The 21,067-nt window shown below is 44.2% G+C and overlaps 1 pseudogene; it reads right to left on the minus strand.

Moving 5' to 3' along the window:
* Nucleotides 1-10,622: 10,622 nt before the first annotated feature.
* LOC144819935 (serine/threonine-protein kinase RIO2-like) lies at nucleotides 10,623-13,304 on the minus strand (annotated as a pseudogene).
* Nucleotides 13,305-21,067: the final 7,763 nt, after the last annotated feature.

Below are 21,067 nucleotides of genomic sequence, written 5' to 3' on the forward strand. Positions count from 1 at the left end.
TGATTCAAAGATTAAACACCAAGAGACATTCAATTCTGAATATTAGAATCAACATGTAAATATGCAAATGATGTATTAAACTGTTTTCGAGCATTTAACAGTAGGGAAGGGTAAAGAGAAGTAACATGATATGCAAATATGCAGCAATTAAACATGTAGCGAATAGGAAGGGTAAGAGAGAGAACAAATCAATGACAAACCCACATGGATTTTATATTTAATGGTGTGAAGAACTAACCCTGGCCACAGGTCAGTTTGAAGGACAGAACCCCGAAAGTTGCAGTAGCCAGTAGGCTAGCAGGTGCGGATCAGAATCAGGACAGGTAAAGCCAAATTGGATCAGGACAGAACCACCAAGGGTTAAGAGTGGCACCCGCAGTTAAGTTGCAACGCCTGCACTACTCCCTCTCTGCAGCTATCAGCCTTAACCCCGATTGGGTTATCGATTTCCCCGACAAAGTGCTTCACCAACACTTCAGCTCCCAGAACCCCGATTGGGTTATCGAATCTTCTGACAGTGTGCTCCACAGCCCTCTGCTCTTGGACACCTATTGAGTGCATTGGATCAGTGGCAGGTCAGCTATTCGGACAAGTCGGAAAAAAATTAACTAGCTAAGCTTACCCTAGTTATACTATTTTCCAGGTCAGTGTACCACCCCCCAATGTTGCAAGTGTAAGGATCCCCAATTTTGATAGGACAAGGAATGAGGAGAGGTCATCACACCATACCAATTGAAACTTTCTACATATCATATTTACATTTTCGTTCCCACCCATCAATTTTATTTTTACATGACTTCTTTATTCCACCCAACAATGAATGTTCTATTATTTGTTACATTTTAGTTCATATTAGAATTCTGTTTCCTTCTTAGAGTTCAGGAGGTGAGGTTCCCAGGCACCTCTTGGTCATGACTGTCCCTGGCACTCATTCAATGCCATGACTCGATGGATTTTAGACTCTGGTGCACGGGCTCAAAGGTTTCAATATGGAGTTCAGTGACAGGCGTCAGGCCCAAAATGTATTTACATGTAAGAATAGAAAAGAAACAGTTTAAGAACACAGAATAAAAGAATGCACTGTATACCACTTATCTCTACTCTATTCCCATTACTTTATATTTAACTATTGCGTTAAGGTTAAGCAGAACGAACAGCTTAGCAAAAGCAGCAGTGCAACTTCATGCGTGCTGTAACACAGATCAGCCATTTTAATTCTAGTGCGCAGAAGCGAAAATTTCCCTCCACAGCAAAGAGTACGTCATGTCACATGAGTATGAGAGATGCATACGCAGTAGAAAATCCTGCGTAGCAGCAGCCATTTTAATGCAAGCGGATTATAGTTAGTAAAAGCACATATGCATGCTTCCCTCGGATGTCGTGTAATGCGTTATTAGTAATACAAACATGTTGATTAGTTTATTAACGTTGTGTCGAGAGGACTGAATACAAGCAAGTCGCGTTACGTGCGAATCCTTGCTCCATCAACTTTTCCGATTCATGCAACTTGCACAGCTGGTACACCACCAGAGGTGGGCTCTGCGCGCTGGTGGAAATCACACACCTTTCGGTATTTGGGTGTTCATATTTACCACACAGTGGCTGAAGTTCTTGAGGGCAACTTACGGTTAGAACTGACGTCCCTTCAGGCCTCTATCACTTTTTAGCGGACCTAATCTTTTTTTGTGGCGGGCATGGTTGCGCTGTCAAATATGGTTTTCCTTCCCTGTCTCCTATATTATTTTTCAGACTTGATGATTCGCCGCCTGAAATCCATCAATTGCAAGATGGACGTCCTCCTATTATTTCATCTTATATTGGGCAGCTGGCATTGGCCAAACTCCCTCTTCCCATGAATGGAGGGGGTATTTTACTACCTTGCAGCATAACTCAAATGGTCAGTCTATTGGTGGCACTGCAGGTGGGAGAATATGCTGCCTGGGGCACAATTTATCCTGAGCCGTGCTTCTCTGTTGTGCATACTGATTGACCCAAGGGTTTGGGTGGTGGTGATCTTCCTGGACTTTTGTTGAATACAGTTTGAATGAATCAGGGTGTTGCAATGCACTCAGGCAGGACATCCCTACGCGAAGGCCCTTCCCTTGACTGCATTATTACAACTTCCGCATAAGGGAAATTGGCCCAGGCTATGAGACTGGGAGGGAAGTGTCATGACAACTCTGGGGGACTGGTATATGAATGGGTCACTGTGAGGCTTGATAGATTTAGTAAATGACTATACAGTCTCTGCTCACCATTTCCTGGAATAAGCAGTGGTAGCTGCCACTATGCAATTGACATGGGAGGACAGATGGGAACTCTCATGCAATATAACCTTTGAGATTATTTGTACCATCACAGGCCAGTCCCACGCAATTACTCTCATTTACAAAGCATTGATATCCCAGACAAAGAGACTGCTTGTCCCTCAACATGGACCAAGCTCTCACAGACGAGGACTGGCACAACATTCTACAACACACACCAAGCACATCTTGTGATGCCTGTTTCCATCTCATTCAAATTTACTGCATCCATAGAACCCATCTCACACCCAAATGCAATGATCTTATGTTTCTGGAGAAGTAGGCAGTGTGCCCTTGCTGTTAAGAGATAAATACAGACGATTTCCATGCAGTATATATATATCTACAACTCTTACTCCTTATTGGGAGACAGTGGTGAATTTTATCATCTCTGCTACAGGCTGTTCTATAGCCTGCTTCTAGGTGACTTGTTTGATGAGCCTGGTTTCCAGACCTAAAGCAAAAATGGTCACATTGGAATTCGCTGAATTATCCCTGATTCTTGCACAGTGTCAGATTACTATGGTTTGTAAATCTCCCAGAGGCCCCACCCTCCAGGGATGGAACAGGAATCTAAGTGGGCTGCATGCGAGGGAGCGATACTTAAAACAGAAGCACGGAAAGGACTATGGAGCCCAGACTACACACAAGTGTGGGACAGGATCCCACAGGACTACCCTGAATAGATGATGCGGGATGACTGGCACCAATCACTGAACATGCTTCTGCTAAGGAAAACTGACCTGTTGGGCTCGAGATTGGCCAATGAACTGCCTTAAATACCCAACCCTAGAAACTCCACCACACCTCTATAAAGGACCTACCCAAATCCCCATTACAATGCTTGGTCCTTGCCGACTGTTAGGAGTCTTTTATCCCGGTCCTTAGTGGCACCACCCCAGTATTGTTCAGTTGTCTATTTCTTCTTTCTCTTTTCTGGTGAGTATATTCTACCCCATACAATGCTTCATCTCCTACTCAACTGCCTGTTTTTTTTTCAGTTTTTGTACGAATGTGTTCATATGCAGATGGGTGCACCCACAGGCATCACTGTCTGGACTGCTTTACCTTATACTGCAGTTACGGTTGGTACCCCTGTGTGCGTTGTGTGTATTGGTGTATGATCCTGTTTGCTGAGATTTGTATTGCCATGCTATTAATACAAATGTTAAAAATAAATAAAAAGAGGATAACACCATTCAAATCAGCAATGCATTGCTGTTATGGAATTGAAACACATCTTTGTATACGCTGTCTCGAGCATCACTCAATTTTAGGTTGAGCATAAGAGACAGTGCATGCTTTGTCTGTTGTGAAGCATATTGTGCCTTATCTTGGAGCCCAACCATTGCTTATCATTAGCTGGCATTCCTTGTAAATCTAATGTGGGTACTTCTTATGTGTCAGTCTGCTTTTTAACCTCGGGGCGTATTTACAAGGAATTGGCATAGGACTAAGAGACAAGTCATTTTGCTGTGCTGCCCTGCGCCATTTAGAAAGGGCAGGAATGTACTTTATTTACAAGATACAGTGCATTCCTGTCCTTTCAGCCAGTGCTGGCACACAATTAGCAGCTGTGCACCAACACAGACACTCTTGCACCATGGCGCAAGGGTGTCTGTGTTGGTGGCATGATTGTTTTTGTGCAGAAAGAGACACCTTCCTGAACAAAAACAATAATTGGAGGAGGCTTCCTCTTTTTATGTGTGATGCAAAATGAAGCACACATGGAAAGAGGAAAAAACAAGGCGGAACATTGTTATTTATCCTCGTTACATCACCCCTGTGGAGGCGCATGATCTAAACTGGGAATGTGTAAAATACTTCCAGCAACCGCGTCAAATACAGCCATGTCACAGAACTCACTTGGACCGATCACTCCATCGTCCACTTCAGTATCTCCAGCCCCCACACCACCACCCCCAGGATGACCAACGCCCCCCACCATAGGTGGAACAAAATCTCAGAGACTACCAAGGTGAAAGCCCTTATCACCTCCAACACTGATACTGCCACTAACCTCGATCAAGGAGTGAAAAACGTCACCACCTGGATCACCAATTGCGCAGACAGCATTGACCCCATCAAGAGCAACTCCCAGAGAAAATCATCTGAAAAGGCCAGCTGGTACACCAAGGACCTCAGAACAGCAAAACAAGACAGCAAACAGTTGAAGAGGAGATTGCGCACCAGGAAGGACACCTCCGACAGGGCAGCATTCAAAGAACTCCCTCAGCCAGATGAGGGCAACAAAGAAGAAAGCCATTGCTGCAGGCTTCAAAACCCACCCAGCTGCCAGCAAAAACAACATCACCCCCCACAGGAGCAGTGTGACAACCTCGCCCACTTCTTCCATTACAAGTTTGCAACATTAGACAGAAACTTCGAAGCCCTACCCACACCAAAGGGCTTCCTTGACAGATACGCTCCTACGTCACTGACACAAACCACACACTGACCACCTGGACCGTCCTCTCCATACAGGACACTACCTCCATCATGAAATCCATCCACTCTGGAGCTCCCACAGACTCAAATCTTCAACCTCAGAAACCAAATGAACGCCCTGGAACTCACCATTGTCCTCAACACCTCTATCACCATCTCAACATTTCCCAATGCCTTGAAACACACCAAAGTCAGACCCCTCAAAAAACACTCTGACTTTAAAACCCTCCTCGACCGAGGCGCAAGAGCAGGTTTGATCTTCCTTGACCTCTCAGCAGCACCACATCGGCATCCAAGGAGACACGTTCAGATGGATAACCGCCTTCCTCACTAGAAGAACCCAGAAGATCCATCGCCCAGCTTTCACCTCTGAACTCAAGGAGATCACCTGCAGTGTCCACGAGCGCTCATCTCTCAGCCAATGCTCTTCAATGTATATATGATCCCACTGGCCAGATCCCACGCTCTCAATAAAATTTCCTATGCAGGTGACCCCCAGCTCATCCTCTCACACACCAATGGCCCCACCACCACCAGATCCGACTTACACAAATGCATGACTAACATCACCGACTGGATGAGAAACAACTGCCTACAGCTGGACACAGACAAGACAGAGGTACTTATCTTTGGAAACAGCAGCAACACATGGAATGACTCCTGGTGGCCCTCAGACCTAGGACCCACACCCACTCCCTCCAACCACACCAGAATCCTCGGATTCATCATTGAAAACAAGTTCACCATGAAATCACAGATCAACGCCATCTCCTCTGCCTGCTTCCTCACTCTGCACTCACTACGTATGATCTTCAAGAGGCTACCCCTACACATGGGACACACCATGACACAAGCCCTCATCACCAGCTCTGTTCTCATCCTCGGCCTTCCCTGATGAACCCACATCGCACCCCACCTCAGGAAACTACACTGGCTCCATGTACTGAAGAGATGTCAGTTCAAGCTGCTGACCCACCTACGCAAGGCTCTACACAACCAAGGTGCTGCCTACATTAACCACTGCCTAAACTTCCTCCAACCATCAAAGAGACTACGCTCTGCCTCCCTTTAACTTGTCCATGCTCTGCGCATCTAAAGAAGCAGAAGTGGATGACGCTCCTTTTCCAACATCACGGCAAAGACCTGGAACAACCTTCCCACACACCTCCAAACCGTCACCTCACTTCTGTAATTCTGAATGGCCCTCAAGACCTGGCTGTTAGAATAGGCCTCCGACCCTGCAAGTGTCTGGATTCCCTATCGGGATTAGGATTGATTGAACCTATGGGTGTTGCTTGGAAACACCCACTGCAATGCCCAAGGCACGTCTCCCCAATGCAATCTGAGGCAACACAGTGACTTGTGCTGCGTTGCCTCACACCATATATACAATGCCATGAAAAGCCACGCAGGGTGGCTCTATGGCCCCGATGTAGGTAAAATAGATTTACCGATTTTAAATTACCGAATCATACCGATTCGGTAATTAAAAATCGGTAAATCTAAGGGGTTGAGATGTAGGAACATCCAGATGTTCCTGCTACCGAATCGGTAAAAATCGGTATTTACCGATTCTGTAAATACCGACCGGTAATGTCCCATTCATTCCTATGGGCTTTGAAGCCCATAGGAATGAATGGGGCATTACCGGTCGGTATTTACAGAATCGGTAAATACCGATTTTGACAAGGGTGCAGGGGGTGTCACTTTGACACCCTCTAGCACCCCCAAAAAAGATTCGGGGGCCATGTGGCAGGCATACCTGCCCTAAGGGCAGGTCTGCCTGTCATATGGCACAGGTGTGCATGCACACATGTGCATGCACACCGGAATCGGTTTTTTACCATGAAGTTGGATTTCATGGTAAAATACCGATTCTGTAAGGCTTGTGGGACTCAGAAGAGTCCCACCTACATCTCATTGTTACCGAATCGGTAAAAAATACCGATTCGGTATTTTACAGATTCGGTAAATTTACCGATCGGTAAATTTTCCGAATCTGTAAAATACCTGGACCTACATACCATTTTGTGAATCTCGGTCGGTAACGGCCGAAAATACCGATTTTCGGCCGTTACCGACCGACCTACATCCGGCCCCTAGTGTCCTTGTAGTTATGGCTAAGCCCTCTGCGCTACCAGAACATCACAAAAAGTGACATCACAAAAAGTGATGTTCTGGCAGCACACAAGGCTAGCAAAAAAGCCCCCTAGTGTTTATACCTAAGAGAGAACGCTGCCTCTTTACTGTGTGTATGTTTGCCTGGGGTCTGTACTCAATGTTAGAAAACTACTTTTTTCTTTTTGTGTTAGCACTCACCGAAAGGGCATGTGTTTTTGAGCTGTCTCCCTCGATTACTTCTCTAAGCCCTCGTGCTGCTTCCTGGCAACAAGTTCCGCATTCTGCCCCACCCTGTTGTATTCATGTGTTTATCCATATTGCATGTGCCTTTCACCATCCCCGGTGTTTCTTCTGTGTCCCTCTGCCCTCCTTGTGTTGCTTACACATCTCCTACTCTCATCTTATTACTTCTGTGTTCCTTCGCCATCCCAGTGTTGCTTCAGTTCCCCCCGCCTTCCAATGTGTTGCTTTCATGTCCACCTACTGTCCCTGTGTTGCTTCCAACATCCTCTGATGCTTTGCCCCCAATTGCTTGGACCCCATTGTTTCTACCACTCATAGATTTCTCCACCTCTCTCACCTTGAAGAAATTTCAAAAAAACATTTTTGCACCTCTTGCTTTTAGTTGCCAAAGATTAACGATGGTTGGTTAGTGCTTGATTTGTAAATAAATAAATAAGTCAGTCAGCCAGTCAAAGAAAGCTTTATTTTGGCCTTGCGGCCATAAAAGCGTATAAAATGTTACAAATACATTTGATACAAAGGAAAACACAAAGAATTATTTATTTATTTAGTGTGTTTTGGTATCGCGCACAGCTACCCCAACGGGGTGTCCCGGCGCTCCTGTATAACTACATGCAAACCTTTGATGGTTAATTGAGGCAGAAGTAACTCAGCAGAACAGGTGAGTTTTGAGTGCTCGCCGGAAAGGTTGTTCGTCTTTGATCAGCCGGATGGCGTTAGGGAGTTTATTCCATAAGGCCGCTGTCAACACTGGGAAAGTTTTCCCACCTGAGCGGGATTTCCTGAATCTAGGAACCGACAGGAGGTTTTTTGACGAGGAACGTAGAGCCCTGAAGTTATTATAAGGGATCAAACAGGAAGACAGATATGCGGAACCTTTACCCTGCATTGCCCGATGAGCTAGTACCAAAGCTTTAAATTCGGCCCTCTTTTGCAGTGGTAGCCAGTGGAGGTTGCGGCGGTAAGGGGTGATGTGCTCACGTAGGGGGAGACCGGTAACCAATCGCACCGCCGCATTCTGTACTGTCTGAAGGCGATGACTGAGCCCTGCAGACAGGCCAGAGTAGAGGCCATTGGCGTAGTCCAGGTGTGAAGTAATCAACGCCTGGACTACAATCTTCCTGGTGTTACTCGGCAGAAAGTGAATGAACTTTTTTATCATTCTAATCTTGGCTAGACAGGCAGTGGAGACTGTATGCACTTGATGATGAAAAGTGAGGTTGGAGTCCCATCTCACTCCAAGATTCTTCACAGAGTCTTTTGGGAGGGGGGGAGTACTTAAGTCGGTAGGCCACCAAATATTAGGGTCCAGTGGAGAAGGCTGGTGAAAAAATAGAACCTCCGTTTTCCCAGCATTCAATCTAAGAAAATTATTGTCCATCCAGTGAGCAATTGTACGAAGACAATTTTTTAATGGATCAAAAGTTGAGGGAGAGATGTTATTGAAAGAAAACATAAGCTGGATATCATCAGCATAGGAGGTGACCTTTATACCAGTTTGGGCGATGATATCAAAAAGTGGGGAAAAATAAACATTAAATAAGAGGGGGCTCAGCGAGGAGCCCTGAGGGACTCCCCACCGAAGCGGACGACTTTCAGAAATGAATGGGGGGGTAAACACTGCCTGGGTCCGGCTAGACAAGAAGGATGAAATCCATCCTAAGGCCGTGCCCTGAATACCTTTTGAATGCAGGCGATCAAGGAGGAGGGGGTGGGAGACGGTGTCAAATGCTGCCGACAAGTCCAGCAGCACCAACACCGCTCTTGATCCCTCGTCCAGCCTCCATCTTACTGCGTCTGACATCTCGATGAGAGCCGACTCAGTGCTGTATCCTGGTCTAAAGCCGTGCTGAGAATCGTGAAAAGCACCTGATGTTTCGAGAAAGCTAGCTAGTTGTTGTTGAGCAAGTCTTTCTAGTACTTTAGCAGGGGCAGGCAGTAGAGAAATGGGCCTGTAGTTGGCAGGATCACAGGGATCGGCGCTGGCCTTCTTAATTATCGGAACCAGGCGTGCTTGTTTCCAGGTGTCGGGGAAAACTCCCAGCTGTAATGAATCATTCCATATTCTGTTCAGAAAGGGATTAAGGATGGGAGCTAAGGATTTGTAATGTTTAGCCGGCCATGGGTCCAGCGGAGAGCCAGATTTAATTTTAAGAAGTTCTGCAAGAGATTGTTCCAGAGAAATCTCTGCAAAATCAACGAACAGGAACTCAGGGCCAGATAGAGAGACGGGTATAGGACTTTTATATACTGAGGTGTTGGTAGGGAAAGAGTCATGGATGGTGGCTATTTTATTCTCGAAAAAAGACAGAGAGATTATCACAGAGAGTCTGTGATACCACTGGAGGTCGTTTAAATGCCAGGGGATCTGTGAAGGATCTGACTGTCTCAAATATTTCCCTTGATGAACCTTGGGAACGATTAATTTTTTCTTCTAAGAATATTCTTTTATGTTCAATGATCTTCTTCCTATAGTTTTTCAAGGCGGCTTTGTAAAGAATTTTACGATCAGATGAGAAAGTGATTCTCCAACGTCTCTCAAGATGTTTACATTCTGATTTGAGCTTGCGAAGATCATTCGAATACCATGGGGCCGAGGGAGCAGAGCGATAGGTTTTTATGGGCCTAATAGGGGCGATCTGATCGATTGCCGAAGTAATGTGGTCAGAATAACAAATATCATGCTAAAATGCCATCATAAAATCAAGAGTGCAGATGCAAGTTGTACAGAAATGTAAGATTCAGCATTAACTTCACTTCCTCTTGTCAATTCTCTGTACTAAGATAGTGCAAGCGATATTCAACAATGAATATATATTATTTTACATCATGATGAAGACAATTGCAATATCCCTTAAAGTCAGTTAATATGTACTAAAATTCTAACTTTGACTGATAGCCCGAGGGCGTATTTTAAGAAAACACGTTAAAACGTTTGAAATGTAAAACATTTAAAAGGAGTAGATAAACAACACGACTCCAGAAAATAAGGAAATTTACAAAACAGTATTCAAGCTACGAAAATATACAAGCATGGCGTGTCAGCATATTTAATGAACATCGGATTGAGGGTATGCTAGGTTCTTTTTCTTTAAGATGACCCTGCGAATGCACCACATCGAAAATAGAAACCTGGAGATAGCGAACACGAGTAATGGATCCGTGTCGTGTTTGAGGAGCCTAAAGGCCTCAATGTGACGTCTAATCCCCAGATTTCTACAGAGCTGAAGCACCCACTTGGACTTTGGCCTACTATAGGCAGGGCAAAAGAGAACAACATGAAGATCTGTTTCTTCAACTGTGTCACATCCTGGGCAATCTAATTTGAGTGCTCCCTGCCACTTGTAAATAAGTGCCAAGGCCCAATGTTTAGTTCAGAATTCCCGTGACCCTGGGCTAACAAAGATCGGGTACCGAATACTAACGCTGCACAATCTTTTATGGTTAACACGCCCATATTCAACGCGTTATGGTGAATGAAGTAAAACATTAGCATTTTTCTAGTCATCCCCAAAAATCTGCAGCATCCACGCTCCACTTAATGTTCTGCATATTGTCGCGACGTTCTTTTGTGTAAACATTCGCTTCTCCTTTCTGTAACCGTCGCCTCTTGGAAGCCTTTGTTGTTTGGTCAGCTTACGTTTAACTTTTTGTTTCACTAGCTCAGGTGGAATTGTTGAACAGCCCCCAACGCTGCCCCTGTGTTCACTCACTTGATCCCTGCTGCCTTCATCTCTGAAAGGTCAAAATTCTTTGTTTGCTGCTGACAAGGCAACTGGACACTCCTCTTCATATTCGTTTAGGTATGCAGTAGGTTTGTCTTGACCAGCCTCCCCTATTTCCAGGATGGTATTTTCATCAACTTTAACATCATCTACACAGTCACTTCAGGGCTGTCTATGTGCCACGGTTTCTATCCAATATTCTTCCCCTCCAGCCACGGTCGGTAATGGGAGTACCTGCCGGGCGGTGATGTGGAGAGGGGGAGGGGCAGAGTGGGGGGTAGTAAACTCTGGATTACGGAGGTTTACAGGTAAGTAAACATATAAATAAATAAAATGAATTTCGTTGCACGCACTACATCGCATTTGGGGATGCAGTGCACGCAACGAAATTCGTTTTATTTATTTATGTTTACTTACCTGTATACTTCCGTAATGCACAGTTTACTACCCCCCCACCCTGCCCCTCCCCAGATCACCGCCCGGCAGGTACTCCCACTACCGACCGCTGCTGTTCCCCTCCAGTTCCCCTAAAGCAAGTGAGAACTCAGCTAGGTCTAAGCCTTGCAGAATGTGTCATCTCTTCTTATTGAGAATCAAAGTCCTCTTGGTTCAAGCTATCCAAGGACAGGGTTTCGGAGTCATCTGAATCATCCAAGACCTTGTGATCTTATTCTGTGTTGCATGTGGGCGTTTTGCTTTCTTCAAATTGTGATGAATTTACATCAGTCTCATCCTCTGGGCCCCCAGGGTGCAGGAGTTCATCATCTTCCTGCATTTCCCTAATGCAACCACTGGCTGCAATCTCAGCATCTAGAGAACATGCCCCCCCAGCATCTGCAAAGGTTGGATATAGTAAACTTTCATAGCTGAATCGCTTCTAAAAGAAATCTCAAATGCATTTCACATCTCCATCAAAGTACCATTCAGCATTAACATGTGATGTGGACACCATTTGTGGGAAATCAATCATTGTCACGCGATCCTCATTATCAATCATGATATTGAACTCGTTGAAATCGCCATGAATCAGGCCATGGTTAGCCAGCTTGATACTGAGTTCCATCAGCTCACTGTACACGGATGAAGAGTCCTTCATGGAACGCACCTGGCACAGTGGAAAGCCATTGACAAGCTCCATGACAACTGAGGGGCAGATTTACAAGCCCCTTGCGCCACTTTTGCGTCATTTTTTCCATGTTAAAAATGATTCAAAAGTGGCGCAAGGGGCTTGTAAATCTACCCCTGCATGTCTGTTGTAGTCATATGGTTTGGGAACAGAAAATCCTCTTTAGTACAGCGCCTTCATGTAAGCAAATTCCTTAATGTTATGTTATGTTATATTAATTTAATTTGTAGCGCGCACAGATACTCGAAAGTGTCCCAGCATGAAAAAGTGTCCTGGCATTCATGGCAGCCAAGCGCGATAAATAAAGCCACCACATTCTACGTCTGTGCTTGTGGCAGTCACATTTATTTTTGAGGTCCTCCCGAGTCTGTGCAACTTCAATGCAAGCTGTTCCTCTTCATCTTTTGCCACAATGTAAATGTCTGATTCTTTGCCAATGCCCATTTGGTTGCCAACAGATTTCACAAATTTACGAGAACAGAGAGGGGCATATTATACGCGGGTAGCGGTAAATATTGCAAATCGCACGTAGCGCGAATTTGATTATCGGCGTCTATCGCTGGTTTATATCGTCGTGTTAGTGGCGTATTAGCAATGCTCTGCAAACAGGCGATGTACAAACTAGCGATGGAAGGCGATAATCCTCATTAGCGTGTGAAATCCAGTGATGATTTCACACGCTAATGAAAAGCTTGATAATAGGGGAGTGTGGATGGAACCAGACGATCCACCTCCCATACAAAACATGGCTAAGTCAACTTACAAGCAGGAGTAAGAATCCGGCGATAACCGCAGTTTGCGCAGCCTTCTTAATCACTGCGCGGTTCCTGGGCCGGTAGTAAATACTGCAATGTCGTCTTAGCGACATCTGTCATGTTTTTTCTTGGCAGGAACACCTACTTTGCATCTAATTAGCGACGTATATCGTTAAGATGCAAAGCGTCATGGAAACGGCAGCTAACATGTGCTAATGCATGTTAGCGCCGCCTTGATGATTGTGCAATAAAAAAATCGCAGCTTTTTCGCACTATGTGTCAAAAAAGCGGCATTATGTCCCTTGATAATATGCCCCAGAGTTTTCAAGGCTAGATAATCATACCCCGTGTTGGATAAACGATAGCCTTGGGCAGATTTTGAGCGTTCATATGCCAGCAGCTTGTGCTTCACCAATTCTCACAAAACCTTATTGCAGCCACCGTGTTTCAGGCTATCGATGGAGGCCATCAAACTGGCTGGAACTAACTCATGGAACCTCATGCCCATTTAAAACACAGTCAGCACACAGAATTGCTCCCTGGAGAGGTATCGCATCATCGCCACGTTTAACTTCCCCATGGCTGATTCTGGATCCCACGCCACTCTAATAACAATAATAATAATAATAATAATAATCTTGATTCAGCCTCTTGCCTGTTTAAACCACCAACTGACACTCCCTGCCCCTTTATCTCACTTTTGTATGTCTTTTTCCTCCCTGATTTCTCACTTTGTCACTCTTTTTCCGTCGTTCTTTTCTTTCTTCTTTCTCCCATCTATGGTTTCCTTTATCTTGTTATGATTCAAAGCATAATGAGGAATAACATGTGCTGTCCCAAAAAAATGAGTGCTGGTGGTCCCCACCTGCAACCACCGGTTCAAATAAAGGACTGAGGGCCAGATGTAGGTAATTTTATTTGACCACTTCTTAAATACCGAATCATACCGATTCGGTATTTAAGAAGTGGTAAAATAGAAGGTGGGAGATGTAGGTAAATCCAGATAAGCATTTACCGAATCGGAAATATTCGGTATTTACCGATTCGGTAAATGCCGACCGGTAATGCCCATTCATTCCTATGGGCTTTGAAGCCCATAGGAATGAATGGGCATTACCGATTCGGTATTTACCGAATCGGTAAATACCGAATTTCACAAGGGTGCAGGGGGTGTCACTTTGACACCCTCTAGCACCCCCAAAACAGGTTCGGGTGCCATGTGGCAGGCATACCTGCCTTAAGGGCAGGTCTGCATGTTATATGGCACAGGTGTGCATGCACACATGTGCATGCACACCGGAATCGGTATTTTACCATCAAATTGAATTTGATGGTAAAATACCGATTCGGTAAGGCTTGTGGGACTCAGAAGAGTCCCACCTACATATCAAATTTACCGAATCGGTAAAAATACCGATTCGGTATTTTACAGAATCGGTAAATTTACCGATCGGTAAATTTACCGATTCTGTAATAATATGCCCCCTACATCTCAAATTCCATTTACCGGTCGGTAACGGCCGAATTCGGCCGTTATCGACCGGTAAATGCCTACCTACATCTGGCCCTATTTTGGGCAAAATGAGGTCGTTTTTGCTTAGTCTTGAGGTTTATTATAGCCCTATCCATGATGATAGTGGCCGTAGCTGGATTGGAACTAACCTTAAATGAAAATAATGGGCCCGATTCACAGAACTAACTTAAGACAAAATCCTAAACTTACTACCATTTTGGTATTCGCAGAAGGCATTTACTCATTTTGGTATTAACAGAAGGCACTTACTCATTTCGGTATTCACAGAAGTTAGGCCTCTTAACTTTAGGACTCCTAAATGCCGTCGGTGAATACCAAAAGTCTTAAAGTTAGGATGTTTCTAAGTTTAGGAGTAGTAAAGTTAGGACTCCTAACTTTAGGACTCTTAAACTGAGAAAAATCCTATCTTTAAGACTTTCGGTATTCACAGAAGGCATTTATGAGTCCTAAATTTAGGAGTCCTAACTTTACTACTCCTAAACTGAGAAAAATCCTAACTTTAAGACTTTCGGTATTCACAGAAGGCATTTAGGAGTCCTAAGGACTCCTAACTTCTGTGAATACCGAAATGAGTAAGTGTCTTCTGTGAATACCCAAACGAGTAAGTGCCTTCTATGAATATCAAAATGGTAGACAGTTTAGGATTTTGTCTTAAGTTAGTTCTATGAATTGGGCCCCTCGGTCGTTTGAAACTGATGGATGAATGTAATGTTGCCATTATTGCCTTTAAAGCCTGAAATACCAAATATACCCCCGTTAGAAATCATCGCAAAAGGCAGGCTGGAGGTTAAAGGATCATTTTAAAATAGTGGATATCGGAGCGAGAGGAAGATGGAAGGATCTGTGTTCTCACTTTGTATTATAAAGCACAGGCAGCACTCCTACATTATTTTCTAATTTATGCCGAATTCGTGCAGCTTTAATGATTCAATTACAAAATGCAGCTAAGTACCAAAACACCAAACACCAAAACAACTAAGACAAACGTACTAACGAAAAATTAAGATCTGTCTACTTCACATTTTCTATTCTGCAAGTAAGCATGTTTTACTCATGGAAATCGCAATCAGGCGTGGAGTAAGAAACAATTGCTCACAGAAAAATGTAATCAGCTCTTTTCCCTGTGTAAGACAGCAGTGACACACAAGTACTCACAATAAAGCTTTGTGGATCCGCCCCATTAAATACTTTACGGTGAAACGAACATGCATCAAGGTTATGATGAAAACGTACTCCAGGCATTGTAATATTCAACATCTAGTACAAATGTGAACATCAGCATGTAATTTTGCAATTGTGTCACTAGATGTCACTCCTTATCCACTAAAGGCTTACCTCAAGATGAGTTAAAGAGCAGAGGGGGTGGAAAAGTGAACCTACTGGGAAAGGCTTTGTAAGTGGCTGCAAAACATATTTTCAATTACTTCAGAATAAAGCCGTTCTTTCACAGTTTGCAGAGGACATTCATTATGTCTTTGGTTAAATGAAACCCATCACAGCCCATTAAGGAATGCACGAAAGACCGTGGCAGCGCGCGCTTTTTCTCTCTGGCCTGGCAAACCTGGCCCTGCTGTGGGAAATGAGACAGGTGTGCGGCTGGATTGAAAAACATATTTTCTGTGTTATCTGTGCTGCCTTGCTGCAGAATGCAGGTGCTGGAATTGATTATATTTTCATCACATTTCTCGGTGGACTCAGCCAAAAAAGGGAGTAATTACTGGCATAGAATGTTGACACGGGTTGTCTGTAGTCTTCCTGTATTTGTTTTTCATCACGAAAAATTACAATTAATCTCCTATTGAAGTAGGCTGACACTGTGAGTGCACTAACACATTAGATGAGGTCATTGCCTAACGATTCGCTACTTCTCAAGTCTACCTTGTTTCAGCTAGACAAAAAAAAGATTATTTTTTATGGCACTTTCCAACACGTTCTGCGTTCATTATAGTACACAGCATTTGTAAACACCTGCCAAAAACGCTGCTCTCGCAGTTCTAATTCTTCCCTCATACAATAAACTGCTGAAAAAATACACAACAGCTGTAGTTTTACAACCTGTACCGGTTGGAAATATCCTCTCTCTGATAAATATGCATACTCCTTTCAAACCTAGGGGCATATTATCAAGGGGGTTTATCTCCGCTTTTTTGGCTTTAAAAGCCAGGAAAGCGGAGATAAATTTATCTCCCTATTACCTAGCTGTCGCTAACACCAGTTAGCAACAGCTAGTAGGAGATAGCGACCATCTTGGGCCCCACTTTGCATGTCAGTGATATTTATCACTAATGACATGCAAAGTGGGCGTGCCAAGATGTTAGCGACTGGAAACAGTCGCTAACATCCCTATCTCCTATTACCAACATTTGGAGATATTCGCGCTAAGCGTGAATATCTCTAAAAGCTAACACCTGCCCTGAGCAGTTCTTAGCCGTGTTATCCAATGGGAGGTGGATAACATGGCTAAGAGCATTAGCTCGGTAATGCATGAATATCGCGGACTTTTCAGCGATATTCATGCATTGCGGCCGATTTTTATCGCATTTGCGATAAACCTTGGTAATACCAAGGTTTATTTGCGATAAAAATCGCCGCAGCTCAGCGGTACATTTTTGTCTCTAACCAAGCAATAGCGATAATTATCGCTATTGCTTGGTAATATGCCCCCTAGTTATTTTTAAAATATGTTAAATATCTAGTTGGCTATATATTTGTCCTTAATATCATGTCGCCTTGTCCATTGAACTAAATTGTGTCTCTGCTAATGTGAAAGACAGCATAATGTGTACAGGGCTACCACACACTTGCTTATGTTTTTTCCTCATATAGATATATCAGCATCCTGACAAAACCCACAGCATTTATACAGTTTGCCAGGGTGTGGCACCAAACTGAAACCACTACTTGCATATGATTATACTACTGAATATCGGCATCAACAACATCGTGGTACAAGAATATTGAGGATAGAATATTGAGGGACACAATATTGAAAGGCAAGTGCATATAGGGGATTTTAGATTTGCTATTCCTAACTCCACATCTACGCACCTTGAAAATATATGCACCGCAAAGGTATATACATATACGAGGAGTTAGGTGTAGAACATCTAGACTTCTTTTTACCTGTTGGTAGTTTATTTTCGATAATCTGTCCTCCATATTGTGTTCCATTGATATTGTGGTTTTGATTTTCAGGGCGTACACCTGTGCATATCAATACGATTGGTCAGTTCTAAGACAAGTCCTCTCTCTTCCTTTGGCTCCATTACCAGCCCCAAGATGATGGATGATGGCCTCTCTAGTAAACTAACTAGAGCATGAGTTCAAATGATGGTAAAATACTATAGAATATAATGTTTAGTCTACTACAAAGTACAATTAAATAATGTAAATTGAATAGTTTTATTCTATAAGTTCCTGCTCTGGCGAATTTGTGAAGTGAGACTGAGATACATAGGGCCTCATTTATTAAAAGTGACGCATCATTGTGTGTAAACAGCGATGCGTCAATTTTCATTGCACCCTCCTTGCGGCACCAATGATGCGTCATATTTACAGTATGACGCATCATGGCGCAAGGAGTTACCGATACGTCAGTATTTCTGACGTATCTGTAGGCGCCAAATTGACGCATTGCTGGAGTGTGTCACAAAAGTGACGCAACTCGAGCAATGGGTCATTACACATGGGCAAGTCCCATGTTCAATGTGCCTGTGTCAGTCTTAAGCCTGCCATGAGGCAGGTGTAAGATATTGACGCATTTGAGTCCTAGAAGTGGCACAGTGAAATCTCATAGATTTACAGCGTCACTTCTATGACCCTTTCTTGCGTCGGAACTTCCCCCCTGCATATATTATACCTGGCGCAGGTATAATGTGGCGCAAGGGTTTACAAAGTGATGCACCTCCCTAGATGCGCCACTTTGTAAATATGACGCAACATGGCACATTTGTTACACCATGGGTGCGTCATGCACCGGGAGCGTAAATGTGGCGCAAGGCCTCACAAATAAGGCCCATACAGTTTATACTCCTGTTTTGGGCTGTGGAAAATGTATTTTTTCTGAGGCATGGTGTATGTTGTTTATCAGCTAGCCACCACACTTCAGAAGTGGTAATTTTAAGGTCAAGCCTAGGCAGCATATGTGTTGTTTCTTTGAGACATACTGTATTCACTCTGCAGGCATGCAACCCAACCATTGTGATTTTATTAATCCCTTCAATTCTTGCTTGCTAATGGTTAATCCTTCTTCTTTGTCCCTCCCATTTCTCTTTTGCTTCCTCCCACAGAGCGCTATCCAATTACTGGTCTCTATACTTTTTTGTTTATTGTTTTGGGGATCTCTTGTTTTAATTGTTTCCTGCATGTGTCTTCGGTGCAAGTTCAGCTTCAGTGCCCATCACTGCTCCCTGCTGTTTGTGTCTTCAGTGCGTGTTCAGCTTTGGCACATGTCGCTGCTCCCAGTTCACTTACTCTACCCCTGCCGTTCTATTCCCCCCACCACCTGCTGCCCGTCGCTGCTTGTTATTTGCAGCATTGCTATTGTTTGGTGATGGCACCACCTCCTGTCCATCTCTGCTTGTTTTAAAATTATTTCTACTTCTTGCTTTGTCTGCTGTCAGTCGGGGTCCATAGTGCATGTCTTGCGGGCCGTCACTGCTCACAGTTCACTTAATCTCCCTGTGCCGTGCCTTCCCCCCATTACCTCCCGCCCATCGCTGCTTGTTATTTTCAGTGTTGCCATTGTTCAGTGATCACACCATCTTCAGCCTGTCGCTGCTTGTTTTAAAATAATTTCTATTTCTTGCATGTCTGTGGTAGGTGTCTTGTGGGTCTGCAGGAGGGCTGTTGCAGACTGTCGGCTCACTGGTCACACAGTGCACTTTTTGTTAGTCTTGTGGATTCAACCCCCTTCCGCATGCATTGGTTCTGCAGCATCCTGTGCTTCTCTGTCTCTTGTATACCTGCCTGCTGCTGGGGGCATGCTCTATAGAGCTGCCTGTTGCTGTGACCACCCCTCTGCCTCCTAAAACTGCCTGTGGTACCACTCTTCTACTCCATGGGAAACTTTCCGCTATTGGCAGCAACCCTCTGTACCTTGTACAGTTGCCTGCTCCTGCAAGCACCCACTCTGCCCCATGTATGGCTGCCTCCTTGCGATAACCTTTAACATGGTGCCTGCTGTCCAAAACTCGAATCTGCGCACCTAAAGCTGCCTGTAGTACCACCCCTTCACTCCATGGGAAACTGACTGTTCTTGGCAGCAGTCCCTCTGTCTGTCCCGTGTAAAGTTGCTTGCTCCTGGGAGCACCCCTTCTGCTCCACGTATGGCTGCATGCTGGTGATTACCCCAATATAAGGGTCCCTCCTGCCCCTTTTAATAATGGTGTCTGCTGCGACCACCTCTCTGCTACCCCCGGGTCCTCTGTAAACCTGTCTGCTCCCAGGCTAACTTTGTGACCCTGTACAGCCACCTGCTCCTAGGAACATCCCCAAGCTCCATGGGAAGGTGCCTGCTGCCTGGAACACCACCTCTACCCGCAGTAAAAGTGCCAGCTGCTGAAAACACCACCGCTATCCCCACAAAGCTTCGTGCAGCACCCTCTTTGCCCCGAGGCTGCCTGCTTTGCCTCCCTGCTCTCTTTTGACAAGTTGTCCCCTTCTGACATGATTTGTACAAGGCCCCTTTAAACTACTCTCTCCTGCTCGTGATCCATCTTAATCCCTTTTCAAGTGCTCTCTCCTACTCACTTTTGGCATGATCTACCCTGCTCCCTCGTTCTTTTCCTGGTTACATCTTACATACTCTCACTGGTCTCTTTGATACGCTCTACTAGGCCATTTGGCCTTTGACCCATTTTCTATATGGGCTCAACACTGCCACATTTACATACCCTGCCTAGCCACTTCTTATGTACTTATTCTTTCTGGTTCCTTATTTAAGTACACTTTTCTCACTTTTGTGTGCTTTCCAGCTGCCTTTGATATGCCGTCCCTGCCTCCTTTGATCATTGATCCCTTTTAATATACCCTCCTGACTGTCAGGTTTGTATACCCCATCTTCTTTTTTATACCCTCCGTGGTTCCTTGGATATACTCCTCCTAGTTGTGTTACATACAAGCTTCAGCGCTCTCTATTGAGGCACAGTCCATGGTTGTTTAATGTTAGCCCCCTGCCTAGTCCACTCTGGTCCTCATACTGAGCCTTCTGGCTTAATCCCCCTTGTTAAAATGTGCAATTCCCCAATTCCTAGGTCCGTCCCAGGGTGGGATGGGTGGTACCGTCATCTTCATAAGACTTATTTACTCTGCTCCCCATGCTATGTGCCTGCAATTTGGCATACACTTTTTCATTTTGTGTGCATTTTCTTTTTTTTTTTTTAAATGGATACAGTTTGGGCTTGATATAAACTTACACATATTTAAGAATTACGGGCCGATTCACAGAGCTAATCTGAGAAAAAATCCTAAATTTACTACTAACAAAGCTTAAGACAAAATCCTAACTTAAGACAAAATCCTAACTTACGTCAAAACACTAACTTACAAAAAAAAATCTAACTTAAGACAAAATACTAACTTAGTACAACATACTAACTTAAGACAAAATGCCAACTTAAGACAAAATACTAACTTTACTACTACTAAATGCCTTCTGTGAATACCAAAAGTAGTACGTTTAGGATTTTGTCTCAGATTAGTTCTGTGAATCGGCCCCAACATTATAATTGAACCACCTATGATATTGTGCTGCATGGCTAAACACTTATGAGTTCCAAAAGGCGAGAGCTATTAGCTATGCCAACGCT

This window comes from Lissotriton helveticus, chromosome 2_1 (assembly GCF_964261635.1).
Source record: "Lissotriton helveticus chromosome 2_1, aLisHel1.1, whole genome shotgun sequence".
NCBI classification, from domain to species: Eukaryota; Metazoa; Chordata; class Amphibia; order Caudata; family Salamandridae; genus Lissotriton; species Lissotriton helveticus.